Here is a 17,683-nt window from a genome sequence, read left to right as displayed (position 1 = left end):
TTCCTCCCCGAGACTGTCCATGTCAACACTTGAGCGTCTAGAACACGGCTGTTCCAGGTATGCCCTGTAAAGTGCATTAGTGGCTCTACAATTATTGGAGCCAAGGGCCAGGTGTCCTTTGGCCATTTAGCAGTGTCCATTCCCCTATTGTGTGCGCGGGCGCGCGGGCCAGGGCTTGGTGACAACCCTCAGTACCAGCCCTGAGGGCCAGTAGAGCACCAGTCCTCGCTCGGGGCGCGCACTCTCGCCTTGCCTTCCAAACCTATAGTTTCTTCATAAGATATTACTTCACACGTCATCCTCACATAGTAATGGCACTTTATTCCGTAACAAACATGACTTTCCTACTCCTCACCCTTCCTCTTCTTCTGTCACGTTGGGAGTGGGGGAGGAGGGAAAGTTGGGAGTGGGGGAGGAGGGAAAGTTGGGAGTGGGGGAGGAGGGAAAGTTGGGAGTGGGGGAGGAGGGAAAGTTGGGAGTGGGGGAGGAGGGAAAGTTGGGAGTGGGGGAGGAGGGAAAGTTGGGAGTGGGGGAGGAGGGAAAGTTGGGAGTGGGGGAGGAGGGAAAGTTGGGAGTGGGGGAGGAGGGAAAGTTGGGAGTGGGGGAGGAGGGAAAGTTGGGAGTGGGGGAGGAGGGAAAGTTGGGAGTGGGGGAGGAGGGAAAGTTGGGAGTGGGGGAGGAGGGAAAGTTGGGACGGAGCTTGGGTACCAACCTTGAAGTTCTCCAGATGTTTCCTGGGCTGAGCGCTCTTGCGGCCCGTGTATATAAGAATGTAGGAGCGGGTGTGGGTGTAGCAGTGGGGAGAGAGTGGGTGTAGCAGTGGGGAGAGAGTGGGTGTAGCAGTGGGGAGAGAGTGGGTGTAGCAGGGGGGAGAGAGTGGGTGTAGCAGAGGGGAGAGAGTGGGTGTAGCAGAGGGGAGAGAATGGGTGTAGCAGGGAGGAGAGAGTGGGTGTAGCAGGGAGGAGAGAGTGGGTGTAGCAGGGAGGAGAGAGTGGGTGTAGCAGGGAGGAGAGAGTGGGTGTAGCAGGGAGGAGAGAGTGGGTGTAGCAGGGGGGAGAGAGTACTCACCTAATTGTGCTTGCGGGGGTTGAGCTTTGGCTCTTTGGTCCCGCCTCTCAACTGTCAATCAACTGGTGTACAGATTCCGGAGCCTACTGGGCTCGAGGATGTAGGGGGGGGGAGGAGAGTGTGGGTGTAGGAGGGGGAGAGGGTGTGGGTGTAGGAGGGGAGGGAGAGTGGATATAGGAGGGAGGAGAGTGTGGGTGTAGGAGGGGTGGAGAGTGGGTGTAGAGGGGAGAGTGTGGGTGTAGGAGGGGGGAGAGAATGGGTGTAGGAGGGGGAGAGAGAGTGGGTGTAGGAGGGGAGGGAGAGGGTGTGGGTGTAGGAGGGGAGGGAGAGCGTGGGTGTAGGAGGGGGGAGAGAGCGTGGATATAGGAGGGAGGAGAGTGTGGGTGTAGGAGGGGGGAGAGAGTGGGTGTAGGAGGGGAGGGGGAGAGTGTGGGTGTAGGAGGGGGGAGAGAGTGGGTGTAGGAGGGGGGAGAGAGTGGGTGTAGGAGGGGAGGGAGAGGGTGGGGGTGGGGGAGGGGAGGGAGAGGGTGTGGGTGTAGGAGGGGAGGGAGAGGGTGGGGGTGGGGGAGGGGAGGGAGAGGGTGTGGGTGTAGGAGGGGAGGGAGAGCGTGGGTGTAGGAGGGGAGGGAGAGGGTGGGGGTGGGGGAGGGGAGGGAGAGGGTGTGGGTGTAGGAGGGAAGGGAGAGGGTGTGGGTGTAGGAGGGAAGGGAGAGTGTGGGTGTAGGAGGGGAGGGAGAGGGTGTGGGTGTAGGAGGGGAGGGAGAGGGTGTGGGTGTAGGAGGGGAGGGAGAGGGTGTGGATGTAGGAGGGGGGAGAGAGCGTGGATATAGGAGGGAGGAGAGTGTGGGTGTAGGAGGGGGGAGAGAGTGGGTGTAGGAGGGGGGGGGAGAGTGTGGGTGTAGGAGGGGAGGGAGAGGGTGGGGGTGAAGGAGGGGAGGGAGAGGGTGGGGGTGTAGGAGGGGAGGGAGAGGGTGGGGGTGTAGGAGGGGAGGGAGAGGGTGGGGGTGTAGGAGGGGGGGGAGAGTGTGGGTGTAGGAGGGGAGGGAGAGGGTGGGGGTGTAGGAGGGGAGGGAGAGGGTGGGGGTGTAGGAGGGCGGGGGAGAGTGTGGGTGTAGGAGGGGAGGGAGAGGGTGGGGGTGTAGGAGGGGAGGGAGAGGGTGGGGGTGGGGGAGAGGTAAGCTAGTGCCACTCGAGCAAGTGGGAGCGTCAAGTGGAGTGTTTACCTTGGGAGTGTGGCATTGTTGGCCCTCAATACCTCCCTCTATCACCATCTCTCCTCTTCCATGTATCCCTTTCTCCTTCCTTCACCTCCCCGTCTTGTACTGCATTATTACCTATCCCTTCGTGTCTTGTTGACTTCACCTTCCCCCCCCCTCCCTAAATGTTTTTACATCATCCGCATTCCCTTCCTCTTTTATTCTCTTTTGCTCTCCCTCTCCCATCCTCTCTACCGTTTTCTCCCTCTTCATTTTATTCTGTGTTCCCTTCGTCCACCCTTTCTCTTTGAACTTCTTATCTTTTGCTTGTTTTCTATCTGCCTCGTTCCATACCCCCGTTCCTCCATTTCTTTTTACCTTTCCATCCCTTCCCTTCGCCTCTTTACCTCTCCCTCCCTTTCAGCTTGCCTCTTCGCCAGTTGCTTGCCTTAGAACATCAGCTGCGCGTGTTGAGTGCAGTTGTGTGGCTACTGAAGCCGCTCTTCTAGACGAAGGCTAAGACATGGACTTCATCGTCGTGTAAAGCTAAGCCTTGTAATAGTACCTGCATTGTACCTGGATGGGGTTGTGGGAGCTCCTGTGTCCCCTAAGCCCGGGGCCAACCCTGGTCACCTCTCCGATCTTGCATCCAGATGGAGAGTGGAGCCCAGATTGTCAACACAATATTGATGTTATTCCTGGAGTTAGTGTGAGGTGGGTGCCTAGAGTTGGCCTCCCTCCTCTTCTGCTCATGTTTCTAACACGTCCGCTTTTGTTCGGGCAATATGTCCTATATTGGTTGAGATGTTAAGAGCCGTAGTCACAGGTCCCGTGGTTAGGGGGCTAAAGCAGTTACATGTAATCCAGTCATTCAGTCAACCATCCCCTCTCGGTTCGTCTGTGCTGCTTCCTGTTTCCGTCTGTTATTTTCCATTCTTCCCTGCCTCATCCTTTGCTCCAGCTTTGCACTTTAGTTGTGTCAGTATAGCGACGGCCTCGCTTTGTATACGGTTGTGAGTCGAGGCACCAAGGTGTGGAAGGACGTCTGGCTGCCTAGGTTGTCCTCACATCATATCCAGTTGTTATAGATTCATAGTAGTGCTCTCCTCTCTCACCGTCTTGTTTACTTTTCACTTCACTTTTTCTCTTCCTCATTACCTCTCATTCCTGTTTTCTACTCCCTCCTATAAAGCCTCTTCTCTCCCTTTTCCATCTAGTTGGCTCCCATCTTTGCCTGCCTCCCTCATTCATCTCCTCCCGCCCGTCTCCGTCCTTCACCTGTGTCTACGCCTTTTCTAAACTTTACCGGTACCAAATTTACCGGTGCTTTGTTTATCTTCCAGTGGCCTCCTTTTGGTACACTTGGCCGGGGAGGCCAGACGGACATACCGCCAGAGACTGGTGGTGCTCCGAGGGGTGGTAGGGGTGGTGGTGGCGCTGGTGGTGGTGGTGGTGGTGGTGGCGGCGGCGCTGGTGGTGGCGGCGCTGGTGGTGGAGCCTGTGGCGGCGCTGGTGGTGGAGCCGGTGGTGGCGCTGGTGGTGGCGCTGGTGGTGGTGGCGCTGGTGGTGGTGGTGGTGGTGGTGGTGGTGGTGGCGGCGCTGGTGGTGGTGGTGCTGGTGGTGGTGGCGCTGGTGGTGGCGGCGCTGGTGGTGGTGGTGCTGGTGGTGGTGGTGCTGGTGGTGGTGACGGTGGTGGCGCTGGTGGTGGTGGTGCTGGTGGTGGTGGTGCTGGTGGTGGTGACGGTGGTGGCGCTGGTGGTGGCGGCGCTGGTGGTGGTGGCGCTGGTGGTGGTGGCGCTGGTGGTGGCGGCGCTGGTGGTGGAGCCTGTGGCGGCGCTGGTGGTGGAGCCGGTGGTGGCGCTGGTGGTGGCGCTGGTGGTGGCGCTGGTGGTGGTGGCGCTGGTGGTGGCGGCGCTGGTGGTGGCGGCGCTGGTGGTGGTGGCGCTGGTGGTGGTGGCGCTGGTGGTGGTGGCGCTGGTGGTGGCGGCGCTGGTGGTGGAGCCTGTGGCGGCGCTGGTGGTGGCGCTGGTGGTGGCGCTGGTGGTGGCGCTGGTGGTGGCGCTGGTGGTGGCGCCGGTGGTGGCGCCGGTGGTGGTGCTGGTGGTGGCGCCGGTGGTGGCGGCGCTTCTGCCGTATATTAAAGCAGAGTTCGCCAAGCTCGTTGTAGAAGAGAACAATATTGATTCGTGTGTGTGTGTGTGTGTGTGTGTGTCTGTGTGTGTGCAGAGACTGGGAGGAGGGGGGTGCGTGTGTACGTATGTGCGTGCGTGAGTGTGTACGTGCGTGTATTTACTATTTGAGCCTGCAGAATCGAGTTGTCAGCTCTTGGACCCCGCCTTTCTAACCATCCGTTGTCTAATATACCGACTACGATCTATTTTCCCTCCACGTATATTTCCCTTATACACCCTCAGGTGGGGTGTGGGGCCGCGGGTGTCGGGCTGCGGGTGTCGGGACGCGGGTGTCGGGCTGCGGGTGTCGGGACGCGGGTGTCGGGCTGCGGGTGTCGGGACGTGGGTGTCGGGCCGCGGGTGTCGGGCCGCGGGTGTGGGGCCGCGGGTGTGGGGCCGCGGGTGTGGGGCCGCGGGTGTGGGGCCGCGGGTGTGGGGCCGCGGGTGTGGGGCCGCGGGTGTGGGGCCGCGGGTGTGGGGCCGCGGGTGTGGGGCCGCGGGTGTCGGGACGCGGGTGTCGGGACGCGGGTGTGGGGACGCGGGTGTGGGGCCGCGGGTGTGGGGCCGCGGGTGTGGGGCCGCGGGTGTGGGGCCGCGGGTGTGGGGCCGCGGGTGTGGGGACGCGGGTGTCGGGACGCGGGTGTCGGGAGGAAGAGTATTAGGAAACTTGATTGACAGTTCATTTTACATTTATATTCTCAAATTAATAAGGTTTTAATTACCTCATGTTAGGTAAGCATTATATTGCATATATGGAGATAGATTTGACAATCCCCGTGGCGCAGTGGTAAAACACTCGTTTCGCTAGTGCTTTGGCCTGGGTTCGTATCCTGGCCGGGGAGGAGTTACTGGGCGCCAATCGTCAACTGTAGCCTCTGTTCACCCAGCAGTATTCACCTAGTTGTGTTTGCGGGGGTTGAGTTTTGGCTCTTTGGTCCCGCCTCTCAACTGTCAATCAACTGGTGTACAGGTTCCTGAGCCTACTGGGCTCTATCATATCTACACTAGAAACTGTGTATGGAGTCAGCCTCCACCACATCACTTCCTAGTGCATTCCATTTACTAACTTCTCTGACACTGAAAAAATTCTTTCTAATGTCTCTGTGGCTCATTTGGGTACTCAGCTTCCACCTGTGTCCCCTTGTTCGTGTACCACCCGTGTTAAATAATCCATACTTTTCTATCCAGTCAATTCCCCTGAGAATTTTGTATGTGGTGATCATGTCTCCCCAAGCTCTTCTGTCTTCCAGCGACGTGAGGTACAGTTCACGCAGCCTTTCCTCGTAACTCATGCCTCTTGGTTCTGGGACTTGCCTAGTGGCATAACTCTGATCAGCAAACATTGAGAGGAACGAGTCCATTCCCTCTGGAAGATCATTTACATATATCAGGAACAGTATAGGTCCAAGAAGTGATCCCTGAAGGACTGTGAATGGGTACCTGGTTGTTAAACGATTTGGCGAGTCGTATTCCTGGGAAAATTGGGATTAAGAACCTGTCGGAAACGCTGTGCGTGCTTGTGGCTCTACCAGAATGTAAGACCTCTTGTATATATAAATAGTTGTTGATGGAGGCAGTTCCGTCTGTCCTTCACTGACCTCTCCAACCTTCACTGTAACAATCAGGCACGACTTTCACTGTAAGAGTCTACACTACACACGACCTTCACTGTAACAGTCTACACTACACACGACCTTCACTGTAACAGTCTACACTACACACGACCTTCACTGTAACAGTCTACACTACATACGACCTTCACTGTAACAGTCTACACTACACACGACCTTCACTGTAACAGTCTACACTACACACGACCTTCACTGTAACAGTCTACACTACACACGACCTTCACTGTAACAGTCTACACTACACACGACCTTCACTGTAACAGTCTACACTACACACGACCTTCACTGTAACAGTCTACACTACACACGACCTTCACTGTAACAGTCTACACTACACACGACCTTCACTGTAACAGTCTACACTACACACGACCTTCACTGTAACAGTCTACACTACACACGACCTTCACTGTAACAGTCTACACTACACACGACCTTCACTGTAACAGTCTACACTACACACGACCTTCACTGTAACAGTCTACACTACACACGACCTTCACTGTAACAGTCTACACTACACACGACCTTCACTGTAACAGTCTACACTACACACGACCTTCACTGTAACAGTCTACACTACACACGACCTTCACTGTAACAGTCTACACTACACACGACCTTCACTGTAACAGTCTACACTACACACGACCTTCACTGTAACAGTCTACACTACACACGACCTTCACTGTAACAGTCTACACTACACACGAGGCAGAAACAAATGGGCAAAGTTTCTTTCACCCTGAATGCCCCTGTTACCTAGCAGTAAATAGGTACCTGGGAGTTAGTCAGTTGTCACGGGCTGCTTCCTGGGGTGTGTGTGTGTGGTGTGGGGAAAATAAAAATAAATTAGTAGTTAGTAAACAGTTGATTGACAGTTGAGAGGCGGGCCGAAAGAGCAAAGCTCAACCCCCGCAAACACAGCTAGGTGAATACACGACCTTCACTGTAACAATCTACACTACACACGACTTTCACTGTAACAATCTACACTACACACGACTTTCACTGTAACAACCTACACTACACACTACTTTCACTGTAACAATCTACACTACACACTACTTTCACTGTAACAATCTACACTACACTCGACCTTCAATTAATGTAACAATCTACACTACACACGACCTTCAATATAACAATCTACACTAAACACAACTTTCAGTGTAACCATCTTCACTACGTACTGGTTTCATCACTGTAATCTTCACTACGTACTGGTTTCATCACTGTAATCTTCACTACGTACTGGTTTCATCACTGTAATCTTCACTACGTACTGGTTTCATCACTGTAATCTTCACTACACTACCATTACTGTACCCACTGTTACTACTCGCTGGTTTCATCACTAACAATATTTAATGCTCGGTGGTAATCACTGTAACCATCTTCACTACACACTACTATTACTGTAACCATCTTCACTACTCACTAGTTTCATCACTACCCATCTTCACTACTTACTGGTTTCACTAGTTTCATCACTACCCATCTTCACTACTTACTGGTTTCATCACTGTAATCTTCACTACACTCTACCATTACTGTACCCACTGTTACTAACTGGTTTCATCACTGTAACAATATTTAATACTCTGTGGTAATCACTGTAACCATCTTCACTACACACTCCCTCGTCACTGCAAGCATCTTAGTCACCGTCTATATAATGTCTTGGACCAATCTTAGTGATGCTGGAGGCTGATATTGGAAGCTATCCCCTCCCCCCAGTCCAACTACTTGGGCTGGACGGTAGACCGACGGTCTCGTTTCATGCAGGTCGGCGTTCAATCCCCGACCGTCCAAGTGGTTGGGCATCATTCCTTCCCCCCCGTCTCATCCCAAATCCTTATCCTGATCCCTTCCCAGTGCTATATAGTCGTAATGACTTGGCTCTTTCCCCCTGATAATTCCCCCCCCCCCCCCATACACACACACACAACAAAGAAGGCGCCAATCCAGGAAGACCAGAGGAAAGAAAGGAACAGTTGGCTTTATCAGCAGCGTACAGTATTTCAAACACAACACACAAATCACATGAAGAGTTTAGAACATCCTCTCCTCACTTCGGTGAAGAACTTTACAATTCTGTTTATGAGAGTCTTGGGCTGTGTATTCTGTTGGGAATCTGATTCTGGGGCTGGAGGAATATTTGTACCTCCGGTGTTAGGCGAAATACGCTGAGGATATTTTATGTCCATGTTGGTAGGATTCGTATTTCGTTCAAACACAGCTTTTTCTGGCGTGAAGGTTATATTTGTGTACCGGAGGATATCATCTCCGATTATAAACTCATCTTCGTCATTGATCACGTATATATCAGTAGTGAATTTAAGTCCTTCAAATTTAACTTTTGCTTTCCTAATGACATTGTTGGCATCGCATGGTTCTCCGTGAATATTTCTTAATTCTCTCACTTCACATGCCTCGAATTTAAGGCCTAATTCAGTGGCACGAGAGCTACTGATAGTCGTAAAAGGAGCACCGGTCTCCACGAAGGCTTCGATATCCTTACCGTTGATTTTGGACTTGACTCGTATGTCACAATAATTGGTGACATAGTACTCGGTGTCCTCTTGCATCATCTACTTTTTTAGTGGCCTCATTAATAGTCGGGGATTTTTCATGTCATTGATAATGGAGCAGTTATATGCAACTAAAACATCCATGCCTAATAAAGCTACTTTAGTGGGAACATCATAAACGTAAACCTCTGTGTCAAGATAGAAACCTCTCTGGTAATACGGCTTGGACTTGAGGAGTCCCTTCAAGAATTCTGATAACTTCATCGTCTGCCACTCCTTATCATCAAAGTCTGAAGACTGCAACTCATCTAAGCACTTAAAATCCTTCTCTGTTACGGCCTCCAAGCCATATTTTTCCATCAAGGGAGCCGTGATTACGGTGTAAGGGGAGCCCGTGTCCACGGTGAAGTCAACAACTTGATTGTCCAGCAGCAGAGGAATACATACTTCACTAGTGGACCGGTAAAGAGGGAGAGACACCTCACCAAGTACTCCTTCACACCCCATTGATCCTTGTAAACTGTCTTGCTCTTGCTCCACTAACTTAAATACGTATAAGAAGTGTGTCAGAAGAAGTGGATACTTCTAATACCTTCACACGTCATTGCCACTGCTTAACTCATCTTCATATCCATGATACAAGTTTTATAGTTAGGTTAGAACAGCTTGACTGTGTTGTCAATCGTGACAATACAAACTTACTTGAGTTTTATTTACCCGAGGGTCACTAACAACTTAGCGGCCTCGACGAGGACAGGAAGCCAGCGGCTTGTCAAAGGTCATGGCTAAAATCCTAATAACCTTTTTTAGTGTAGCCATTGACAAACAGCACAACCAAGCTCTTCTAACAATTCCAACCTAGCTAAAACTTGTATGACAGACATGAACGTCAGTGGGCAAGCGACAATGACACATGAAGGAGTTCACCCAATCTTTTCCTTCCTACTTAAGGGGCGAGAACTGGTCTCTTCCACCTGCCTCAAACTCTCTCAAATGTTATACACTTAAGGGGCGAGAACTGGTCTCTTCCACCTGCCTCAAACTCTCTCAAATGTTATACACTTAAGGGGCGAGAACTGGTCTCTTCCACCTGCCTCAAACTCTCTCAAATGTTATACATAATCTACATGATAAATGATCCAACTTTCCCCAATACATCAACATCGTAACTTGGAAAGAAAAACAACAACAAAAATTTGCAGTATACAAAAACTTTGCAATTTTTAATGTTACCAATGTTGTGTATTTTCATTGTGCTTCCAGACATTGTGCTTCCAGACATTGTGCTTCCAGACATTGTGCTGCCAGAATGTAGTATAATCTACAACATTTATTCAAACGGGTTTGTCTGTAAAGTATAGATGGGTGTAAAATAATTTTACTGCGCCTTTATGAACTCCTTGTCCTCATACCTGGAGTATACCTGGAGAGGGTTTCGGGGTTCTTATTCTCCCCGAGCCCGGCCTGAGGCCAGACTCCACCTGGGATAACTTGGTCTACCAGGCTGTTGCTTGGAGCGGCCCGCAGGCCCACTACTGCTTAGTTGGTCCGGCACTTCTTGCAAGAACTTATCTAAATGCTTCTTGAAGACATCCACCTTCGTTCCGGCAAAATTTCTAATGCTTGCTGGGAGGGTGTTGAACAGCTGTTGACCTCTGATGTTCAGACAGTGTTCTCTGATTGTACCTATGGCACCTCTACTCCTCACTGGTTCTGTTCTGCATTTCCTTCCGTATCTTTCGCTCCAGTATGTTGTTATTCTACTGTACAAATTAGGGACCTGGCCCTCCAGCATCTTCCATGTATATATTATTTGATACCTTTCTCGTCTCCTTTCCAGAGAGTACATTTTGAGAGCTTTGAGACGGTCCCAATAATTTAGATGTTTTATCGTGTCTATGTGTGCCGTATATGTTCTCTGTATTCCCTCTAATACAGAGATCTCTCTTACTCTGAAAGGGAAAGTGAGTACCGAGCAATACTCAAGACGGGACAGCACCAGTGATATAAATAGTATTAACATTGTTGTGAGGTCTCTGGATTTGAACGTTCTCATAATCCATCCTGTCATGTTCCTGGCCGCCGCTATATTTGCTCGGTTATGTTCACTAAATGTCAGGTCGTCAGACATCATAATTCCCAGATCTTTTACATGTTGCTTTCCTTCTATGAGTAGGTCTGATTGTGTCCTGTACCTTGTGTATCCTGTAAGTTCCTCGTTTCCACCATACCTCAGTACTTGGAACTTGTCACTGTTAAGCATCATGTTATTTTCAGTTGTCCAATCGAAGACCTTATTACAAATCTTATTACAAAAGATATCTGCTTGTAGTTTTTCAATGTCTTCTACAGTGGCAATTTTCATGCAGATTTTGTATAATGTGCAAAGGATGACACGAAACTGTGACTAGAATTGTTGTGTATATTCGAGATAAGAATGAGAAATATCAGTGGCGCAAGGACTGTGGCCGGGGGTATAGAGCTTTTCACTGCACTTGGGCTTGATCTTCCTTGATTGACCGTCATTCTCTGCATTCGGTTTGATAGAAGGTTGAAAATCCAACGCCCCACTTTACCAGTTATTGCTATTGATCTCATTTTATGGGTTATCACTCCATGGTCACATTTGTCGAATGTTTTTGCCAAGTCTGTGTATACAACATCTGCATTTTGCTTTTCTTCTAAAGCTTCTGTGATTTTGTCAGTGGTTGAGTAACTGTGACAGACAGGATCTTCTCGCTCTAAATCCATGTTGTCCTGGGTTGTGTAGCTCATTATTCGGTGCCCTGACGTGGTACACTCTGGGCCCTGCTGTGGTACACTCCGGGCTCCCTGCTGTGGTACACTCCGGGCTCCCTGCTGTGGTACACTCTGGGCTCCCTGCTGTGGTACACTCTGGGCTCCCTGCTGTGGTACACTCTGGGCTCCCTGCTGTGGTACACTCTGGGCCCTGCTGTGGTACACTCCGGGCTCCCTGCTGTGGTACACTCCGGGCTCCCTGCTGTGGTACACTCTGGGCCCTGCTGTGGTACACTCTGGGCTCCCTGCTGTGGTACACTCTGGGCTCCCTGCTGTGGTACACTCCGGGCCCTGCTGTGGTACACTCCGAGCTCCCTGCTGTGGTACACTCTGGGCTCCCTGCTGTGGTACACTCTGGGCTCCCTGCTGTGGTACACTCTGGGCTCCCTGCTGTGGTACACTCCGGGCCCTGCTGTGGTACACTCCGAGCTCCCTGCTGTGGTACACTCTGGGCTCCCTGCTGTGGTACACTCTGGGCTCCCTGCTGTGGTACACTCTGGGCTCCCTGCTGTGGTACACTCTGGGCTCCCTGCTGTGGTACACTCTGGGCCCTGCTGTGGTACACTCTGGGCCCTGCTGTGGTACACTCTGGGCCCTGCTGTGGTACACTCTGGGCTCCCTGCTGTGGTACACTCTGGGCTCCCTGCTGTGGTACACTCTGGGCTCCCTGCTGTGGTACACTCTGGGCTCCCTGCTGTGGTACACTCTGGGCTCCCTGCTGTGGTACACTCCGGGCTCCCTGCTGTGGTACACTCTGGGCTCCCTGCTGTGGTACACTCTGGGCTCCCTGCTGTGGTACACTCTGGGCTCCCTGCTGTGGTACACTCTGGGCCCTGCTGTGGTACACTCTGGGCCCTGCTGTGGTACACTCTGGGCCCTGCTGTGGTACACTCTGGGCCCTGCTGTGGTACACTCCGGGCCCTGCTGTGGTACACTCTGGGCCCTGCTGTGGTACACTCCGGGGCCCCTGCTGTGGTACACTCCGGGGCCCCTGCTGTGGTACACTCCGGGCCCTGCTGTGGTACACTCCGGGCCCTGCTGTGGTACACTCCGGGCCCTGCTGTGGTACACTCCGGGCCCTGCTGTGGTACACTCCGGGCCCTGCTGTGGTACACTCCGGGCCCTGCTGTGGTACACTCCGGGCCCTGCTGTGGTACACTCTGGGCCCTGTTGTGGTACACTCTGGGCCCTGCTGTGGTACACTCTGGGCCCTGCTGTGGTACACTCCGGGGCCCCTGCTGTGGTACACTCCGGGGCCCCTGCTGTGGTACACTCCGGGGCCCCTGCTGTGGTACACTCCGGGCCCTGCTGTGGTACACTCCGGGCCCTGCTGTGGTACACTCCGGGCCCTGCTGTGGTACACTCCGGGCCCTGCTGTGGTACACTCCGGGCCCTGCTGTGGTACACTCCGGGCCCTGCTGTGGTACACTCCGGGCCCTGCTGTGGTACACTCCGGGCCCTGCTGTGGTACACTCTGGGCCCTGCTGTGGTACACTCCGGGCCCTGCTGTGGTACACTCCGGGCCCTGCTGTGGTACACTCTGGGCCCTGCTGTGGTACACTCCGGGCCCTGCTGTGGTACACTCCGGGGCCCTGCTGTGGTACACTCCGGGGCCCTGCTGTGGTACACTCCGGGCCCTGCTGTGGTACACTCTGGGCCCTGCTGTGGTACACTCCGGGGCCCCTGCTGTGGTACACTCCGGGCCCTGCTGTGGTACACTCCGGGCCCCGCTGTGGTACACTCCGGGCCCCTGCTGTGGTACACTCCGGGCCCTGCTGTGGTACACTCCGGGGCCCTGCTGTGGTACACTCCGGGCCCTGCTGTGGTACACTCAGGGCCCTGCTGTGGTACACTCCGGGACCCTGCTGTGGTACACTCCGGGGCCCCGCTGTGGTACACTCCGGGCCCCTGCTGTGGTACACTCCGGGCCCTGCTGTGGTACACTCCGGGGCCCTGCTGTGGTACACTCCGGGCCCTGCTGTGGTACACTATGGGCCCTGCTGTGGTACACTCCGGGGTCCCTGCTGTGGTACACTCCGGGCCCTGCTGTGGTACACTCCGGGCCTCTGCTGTGGTACACTCCGGGCCTCTACTGTGGTACACTCCGGGGCCCTGCTGTGGTACACTCCGGGCCCTGCTTTGATACACTCTGGGCCCTGCTGTGGTACACTCCGGGGCCCCTGCTGTGGTACACTCCGGGGCCCTGCTGTGGTACACTCCGGGCCCCTGCTGTGGTACACTCTGGGCCCTGCTGTGGTACACTCTGGGCCCTGCTGTGGTACACTCCGGGCCCTGCTGTGGTACACTCCGGGCCCTGCTGTGGTACACTCCGGGCCCTGCTGTGGTACACTCCGGGCCCTGCTGTGGTACACTCCGGGCCCTGCTGTGGTACACTCCGGGCCCTGCTGTGGTACACTCCGGGCCCTGCTGTGGTACACTCCGGGCCCCTGCTGTGGTACACTCCGGGCCCCTGCTGTGGTACACTCAGGGCCCTGCTGTGGTACACTCCGGGCCCTGCTGTGGTACACTCCGGGCCCTGCTGTGGTACACTCCGGGCCCTGCTGTGGTACACTCCGGGGCCCTGCTGCGGTACACTCCGGGGCCCTGCTGCGGTACACTCCGGGCCCTGCTGTGGTACACTCCGGGGCCCTGCTGTGGTACACTCAGGGCCCTGCTGTGGTACACTCCGGGCCCTGCTGTGGTACACTCTGGGCCCTGCTGTGGTCCGGTGCAGATCGACACTAATGACGCAGGTAAAACTATCAGTGGAGCGTGGTTTGTGTTATTTAAACGGTTTAAAAGTGTTTGTAAACAAATTTGGCCTCGGGGCTATTGATTACCTCCGGTACATTGGCTACCTGGTTGATGATGCGTTGTGTCCACTTCAACACCTCACTCGCTTCACCACTTTTCTCTTCTTTATTTACAGTGAGGCTTCTCTCTTCTCTGTAGGTAAGTCGCAGCCGCCACAGATGTAACCCATACAAAGTAACGCAATAGTGACAGCTTTTTGATTGTTGCCGCCAGAGTCGGCTGAGTTACTGTGCACCCCATACTCGTCCTGTGAGCGGTAGCGCAAAAATAGGATTACAGAGGGCACAAAAGGTCTTTATCAGGCCACAACGGAGATTATTGCATTAACTATTACATCTATCCTTCACACCTTTTAATTACAATGTCAGCTAGTTACAGATATTGTTTGGTATTGTTAGTCTTCAAAATACACTTATTGCGTCTTAATCTCTTAGATATTATCATAGTGCACTTAAAATTTGCCAGTGCAGGTACTGAACATATGGTCCTGTATGACTAACCATCCTGCGAGATGGGGACTTGTAGTACCACTGCTGCCTTATTCACTCTTGTGTTGATGATATCCTCATAATGCACCCAGAGTCTGTCAGTGCAGACTGCTTATCACGTGCTTCTGTATGACTAACCATCCTGTGTGATGGGGATTTATTAGCATCACGTAGCTAGCTTTTTGACACACTGTACTCCCCTTCATATAGTGTAGGGCAGCTGCCCGATCTGACCGAGGCAACTGGTTTTAAGGCACCAGAGGCCCGCCCGTGCCTCTTCTCCTGTTGGTAGCAGCAGTTCCGCCCGCCAGGCCTAGAGGCTAGGCCACACGTGCTGGCCAGAAACTGGACTTATGTATTCACCTAGTTGTATACACCTAGTTGTGCTTGCGGGGGTTGAGCTCTGCTCTTTCGGCCCGCCTCTCAACTGTCAATAAACTGTTTCTACTACTACTATTCCCCCCCCCCCACACACCCCAGGAAGCAGCCCGTGACACCTGACTAACTCCCAGGTACCTATTTACTGCTAGGTAACAGGGGCATAGGGTGAAAGAAACTCTGCCCGCCGGCCCACGGGATCGAACCCGGGACCACAGATCACGTGTCCAGCGTGCTGTCCGCTGACCATATATGAGATATATGACCGAACCTAACCAACCCTACCTAACCTAACCTAGAATATCTTAACCTAACCTAAACTAAAATAACTAAATCAATAATTTATGCTCTTAATATAATATATTAATAATTAAAATAAACCAATTGGAAACAATTTATTGAAAATAAAGAAAATCACTCGGCCTATTAGGCAAATCGGGCCTTGCATAGTAGGCCGAGAAGTACGTTCTGGCTACTAGGTACGACATATATATAATGTAGGGGGCGAGGGTGTGGGTTGTGTAGTGTAGAAAGGTGTGTCAGCGAGACATGCTGTGAGAACATTGTGAGAGTTGAGCCATGCATGCCCAGGGCTTCCGTACCCTCCTTCAGCACGTGAGGGACCTTCCTGCCACCCCTCCTCACACCTTACTGGGTCACCTTACTGGGTCTCGTCACCTTACTGGGTCACCTTACTGGGTCTCGTCACCTTACTGGGTCTCGTCACCTTTCTGGGTCTCGTCACCTTACTGGTTCTCGTCACCTTACTGGGTCTTGTCACCTTACTGGGTCTTGTCACCTTACTGGGTCTCGTCACCTTACTGGGTCTCGTCACCTTACTGGGTCTCGTCACCTTACTGGTTCTCGTCACCTTACTGGGTCTTGTCACCTTACTGGGTCTTGTCACCTTACTGGGTCTCGTCACCTTACTGGGTCTCGTCACCTTACTGGGTCTCGTCACCTTACTGGGTCTCGTCACCTTACTGGGTCTCGTCACCTTACTGGTTCTCGTCACCTTACTGGTTCTCGTCACCTTACTGGTTCTCGTCACCTTACTGGTTCTCGTCACCTTACTGGGTCTCGTCACCTTACCTACCTTGAGGTGCTTCCGGGGCTTAGTGTCCCCGCGGCCCGGTCGTCGACCAGGCCTCCTGGTTGCTGGACTGATCAACCAGGCTGTTAGACGCGGCTGCTCGCAGCCTGACGTATGACCTTACTGGGTCTCGTCACCTTACTGGTTCTCGTCACCTTACTGGGTCTCGTCACCTTACTGGTTCTCGTCACCTTACTGGTTCTCGTCACCTTACTGGGTCTTGTCACCTTACTGGTTCTCGTCACCTTACTGGTTCTCGTCACCTTACTGGGTCTTGTCACCTTACTGGGTCTCGTCACCTTACTGGGTCTCGTCACCTTACTGGTTCTCGTCACCTTACTGGGTCTTGTCATCTTACTGGGTCTCGTCACCTTACTGGGTCTCGTCACCTTACTGGGTCTCGTCACCTTACTGGGTCTTGTCATCTTACAGGGTCTTGTCACCTTACTGGGTCTTGTCACCCTACTGGGTCTGTCACCTTACTGGGTCTTGTCATCTTACAGGGTCTTGTCATCTTACAGGGTCTTGTCACCTTACTGGGTCTTGTCACCCTACTGGGTCTTGTCATCTTACTTAGTCTCGTCACTTTACAGGGTCTTGTCACCTTTCTGGGTCTTGTCATCTTACTTAGTCTCGTCACTTTACAGGGTCTTGTCACTTTACAGGGTCTTGTCACCTTTCTGGGTCTTGTCATCTTACTGGGTCTCGTCACTTTACAGGGTCTTGTCACCTTACTGGGTCTCGTCACTTTACAGGGTCTTGTCATCTTACTTAGTCTCGTCACTTTACAGGGTCTTGTCACCTTACTGGGTCTCGTCACTTTACAGGGTCTTGTCACCTTACTGGGTCTCGTCACTTTACAGGGTCTTGTCACCTTACTGGGTCTCGTCACTTTACAGGGTCTTGTCACCTTACTGGGTCTCGTCACTTTACAGGGTCTTGTCACCTTACTGGGTCTCGTCACTTTACAGGGTCTTGTCACCTTACTGGGTCTCGTCACTTTACAGGGTCTTGTCACCTTACTGGGTCTCGTCACTTTACAGGGTCTTGTCACCTTACTTAGTCTCGTCACTTTACAGGGTCTTGTCATCTTACTTAGTCTCGTCACTTTACAGGGTCTTGTCACCTTACTGGGTCTCGTCACCTTACTGGGTCTTGTCACCTTACTTAGTCTCGTCACCTTACTGGGTCTCGTCACCGTACACACACACTGCTCGACCACTCATCAACACGCCCCGCACCGCCCTCCACCAATACCTACTGTTTTGGACGTAATCCAACAATCTCTTAGAAATGCGTCGAATTACTCGACATGTAAAGCACCGTAGTATTGAGGTTTTCTGAGAGTGGACCTTGATAGGCTAGGTGGGTTGGTTGGGTTCGTTGTGGTCTTACGTAGTGGCAGAAGGAGAGAACGTAGCCTTCCTCCGTCCCTTCCTCCCTCCCTTCCTCAAGGTACAAGATACATAGAAAACGTCAATATTACGGAGCTGTAGTATGTACTTGTACGT

The 17,683-nt window shown here is 52.9% G+C and overlaps 1 protein-coding gene across 13 annotated transcripts in view; it reads left to right on the top strand.

The window, feature by feature from the left end:
* LOC123757975 (tyrosine-protein kinase Src64B) overlaps positions 1-17,683 on the top strand; it is a 322,311-nt gene that overhangs the window by 35,828 nt on the left and 268,800 nt on the right. The window lies entirely within an intron of this gene.

Source organism: Procambarus clarkii, chromosome 40 (assembly GCF_040958095.1).
Source record: "Procambarus clarkii isolate CNS0578487 chromosome 40, FALCON_Pclarkii_2.0, whole genome shotgun sequence".
Classification (NCBI taxonomy): domain Eukaryota; kingdom Metazoa; phylum Arthropoda; class Malacostraca; order Decapoda; family Cambaridae; genus Procambarus; species Procambarus clarkii.
Note: the sequence above shows the minus strand (reverse complement) of the source record. Positions and strands in the feature narration are given on the sequence as shown.